Consider the following 4,074-nt stretch of genomic DNA (forward strand, 5'->3'; position numbering starts at 1 on the left):
AATATGAAATAACTGGGGTAGTTAAAGTATTAAAAAAAATGGTAAAAAAAATAATGGGGTTAATAGTTTATTGTTAAGTAATAAATGTGAGAAAAGAAATTATAAAAAAATAGTAGTAGGGTTTAGAAGGGACCATGAGTAGAGAGAGACTATATTTAAATGTAGCTTTATGCCAAATAAAAGAAAGTGCAACACTTATTAAAACACATAGGGATTAGGGAGTAGTAAAACATTGTAATTTTGGTGGTGGGTAGATTTTATATAGGGTAAGGGTTAGGTGGGAGTTGGCTAGTTGTTTCGGGTATATCTAGTTTCGGTGGGGGTTTTGTTGGGTGGGGATGAGGGTCGTGGTGGATGTGAATCTAGTTTGGGTTGGGGTTCTGGTGGTTGGTGAAGTGGGTTACGGGTTTTGGTGGGTGTTGAGGTGGGTTAGTGCTGATAGGGGTTAGTGTGTTTACGGGTTAGGTTTTGGTGGTCGGGTTGTGGGTGGTGTTGGGCGTGTGATGGGGTGATGGTACGGGTTAGGTGGGCTAGTAATGGTGGTGTGGGGCTAAAAAATTTAAGAATTTTTCGATGTAAATTTCGTCAGAATTTTTTGACGGATTTGTATTCCGTCGGAAATTTAAGGGCCGACATATCTCTTCCGATGCATGATTTCCATCGAAAATTCCTTCAGAGAATTGTTTTTGACGAAAGTTCCGTCGGAAAAGGTCGTTCTTCCTTCAAATGCCCTTCCGACGACAGTTTTTGAAGGAATTCCATTCTGTTGAAAACACGTTTTCCGACAGAAAACAAAGTGTTTTTGACATAAATAATCCGTCGAAAACACCTGTTTTCTAATAGTTAATTCAGGGTTATGTAATTAGCGATAGATCGAAATTCATCTAAGGAAATTCAAAAATATAATTGTCAAAAACCTAGATTTCAATCCACTTTTAATTAAAGCCTTAATTAAAATTAATCAATTGAATTCAATACAAGACGCTCTAATACCGTTGTTGGATTTTTACTCTAATTTAATTACGAGTGTAGAAACAAGCCCTATGTCCGGAGCCATGTATGATTTCAAAAGGTTAAAAGTGATCAACATTAGCTAGGACGGGTTTGGGAAAGCCTAAAAATGCATTTTAGTTAACAGCCTAAACCCGACCTAGCCTGAAAAGCTCGCTTTAGCCCGACAAGCCCGCTACTTTTTAGAGGGATTGAGCACGACGTATCATGTTAAGGCCTACTCCGGCCCAATTTTTTGATCACCTCTAGGTTAAACACATCTAATATACTCTAATCCTTTGAAGAGTGCTTATTTAATGAACAGGGCCAAGAACAATAAGGGCATGTGCAATTTATAGAAAGTCCACCTACACAATCAAACCCGCCTTGAGTGTACTAGATTAGAATACCATACCAAATGCTTTAAAGGTAGAGTGTTTATTTGGATATAGGTTCTTACTTTAGAGGAGTAGTCATGAATAATTTTTCAATTTATTGTATGATCATTTAATAAGTTATTGTGTATTTATAATAAATAATAAACCTCCTTAAAGAATAAACCTAGTAGATAAAATATTAGTTAATTAATTAATTATGAAGTTTATATATTGATAAACCAACGAGCAAGCATTACGTGGACCCCACACGTACACACACTTGCACGCGTGGAACCTCACGCAAATGGATGGTCGGCCAATGCCTTTAAAGCTCGACCTTCCTTGTACGGCAAGGCATGGCCAAGAAGCCTTGCGTGCCAAGGCAGGCAAGGCAGCATGCCTTGCGTACTAGCCTCACACAGCAACTCGCATGCACAGGCCTTGGCATGTTGTTGCAACATTTGTTGAGCCTCTCTAATAGCGCTGTTGCTGCTTGCGTGCGTTGCCCTCGGCAAGGCAGCAAGCCATGGCCCTATGTTGAGGCTATTGTTTGCGAGAGCTAGAGAGGCCTAGCCCTAGGCCTTGCGCCCGACCTAAGGTTTCCTAGCCTTAGCTTGGTTGGCCTTGCGTCCACCCTTGTGGTGACCAAGGCTTTGTGCGAGGCCCTTTAGCTTAGCTCGCCGCTTGATCTGATCCATTCCTTCGTCTAATTATCCTTCGTATCGACTAGGGGCCTGTTCACATTTACTTAATTTCAGTTCAGTTCATTTCAGCTCCAATCAGTTCAGTCAGTTCAGTTCAGTTCAGCTCTTAATTTCCCTCTCTCATAAAATATTCATTTCAACTTAGTTCAGTTCAGTTCAGTTCAGCTCCAATCAGTTCAGTTCAGCTCCAATCAGTTCAGTTCAGTTCAGCTCAATTTAGTAAATGTGAACAGGCCCTAGATGTTTCATGCTTCGATTTAACGTAACTAAGCCCAAACACCAACATAATTGATTAAAAGAAATTTATAGGTGTATATGGACCTTTTAGCCCAATCCATCTTACGGTTTGATTTTGTATTTAGCTTGTGTCCTTATAATAGGATCAGTCATGAGAAAATTGTGAGACTATGAGGTCGTTTGGTTCATTAGGAAAGTGCTAATTCCCATGAAATTTCAAGTTATGGGAAATTAATTTCATCATTAAAATCATGGGAAATTCAACAAATTCGTTTGATTAAGCTTAGACCTGGCAATCCTGACCCAGGACCTGTTGACCCGAACCGAATGACCGACCCATGACCCAAAATTGACCCAAAAACATTGACCGAAAATGACCCGAAACCTGAAATTGACCCGACCCGACCCATACCCAACCCCCAAAATGGAGTTGACCCGATCTTGACCCGACACCCGAATTGACCCGACCTGAAATTGACCCAAAGTGTTTGACCCGAATAGACCCGATACCCGAAATTGACCCGAATAGACCCAATATTGATCCGATACTCGAAATGCCTCAAACTAAAATTACCTTATAATTGAACAAAAAATGTCTTGTGCCAAAAAATAACTAAAATTGTTCATTTTTAACCGTAACTAAGCTCATAAACTGAAATATATTCTATATAAAATTATTTATTTGAGCTTGACCCATAAATGAAACAACCCGAACATGACCCGACCAGATTTGACCTGACCCGAATATACTTGACCCAAAATTGACCCGACCCGGACTCGACCCGATACCTGACCTGAAGTTGACCCGAAATGATCGACCCGACCTGACCCATACCCGACCCGAATGTTAGTTGACCGAAAGTGACCCGACCTAGATCCGACCTGAATGACCCATTTTCCAGGTCTAGGTAAGCTAATGGAATAAGTAAATTCCCATGGAATTTCAACTTACCAAGGGGGGGTGTTAAGGTAAGTGAATTCCCATTTTTGTGGGAAGTTAAATTCCCATGAATTTTCATTGCCCCCATTTTTTATTTTTTTGTGTCAACCAAACAAGAGCTTGAAAATGAAATTCATGAGAATTTGCCAATTTGGAATTTCCACAAAATATTTAGCCAATCAAACAAGGCCTAATAATATTATTCTCGCTTATTGAATAGAAAGCGGCTTGCAGCTACACATTTTAATCACTTGACTTCATTGGATAATTATCATCTTTTTTAATCTGAACCATGTATTAGTTTTAATACACTTATTTGAAGGACACTACTCTTTTAACCTTAGCTAAGGGATATTTATTACAGGATGTTGAAATTACCTTTGACTTATGGATCGGTTAATCTATTTGTTTTTGACAAGACTGAACCTCGACTATTTGGTTCATATTTTCTCTTGGTTTAAGAAAAATGGAAGATAGGTACATTAGGGAACAACTTTTCGAGTTGTTAGATATTTGTAGATAATTCGTAGTCAAGGAATTTTTTTGCGGTGTGACATTGCTTTACAGCTAGTAGGATGGTGTGATTTCGATGCTCGCTCATTAGACGATCTTTGTGTAGTTGGTTGGTTCATCTTGGTTTTTCTCCCGTGTCGAGAAAGACCAAGAAGCAACATACGGTCTCCCAGTCTTCTACAAAAGGAATATCTTGTGAGTTAAAATAGTTAAAGTAACTTTCTAGATACTAGGAAATTCAATATCATAAAGGGTTGTATTTGTATTGTAATAGTCAATCTGCGTTATATATTGTTCAATATCTTGTGTTTAC

This window comes from Chenopodium quinoa, unplaced genomic scaffold (assembly GCF_001683475.1).
Source record: "Chenopodium quinoa cultivar QQ74 unplaced genomic scaffold, ASM168347v1, whole genome shotgun sequence".
Taxonomy (NCBI): domain Eukaryota; kingdom Viridiplantae; phylum Streptophyta; class Magnoliopsida; order Caryophyllales; family Amaranthaceae; genus Chenopodium; species Chenopodium quinoa.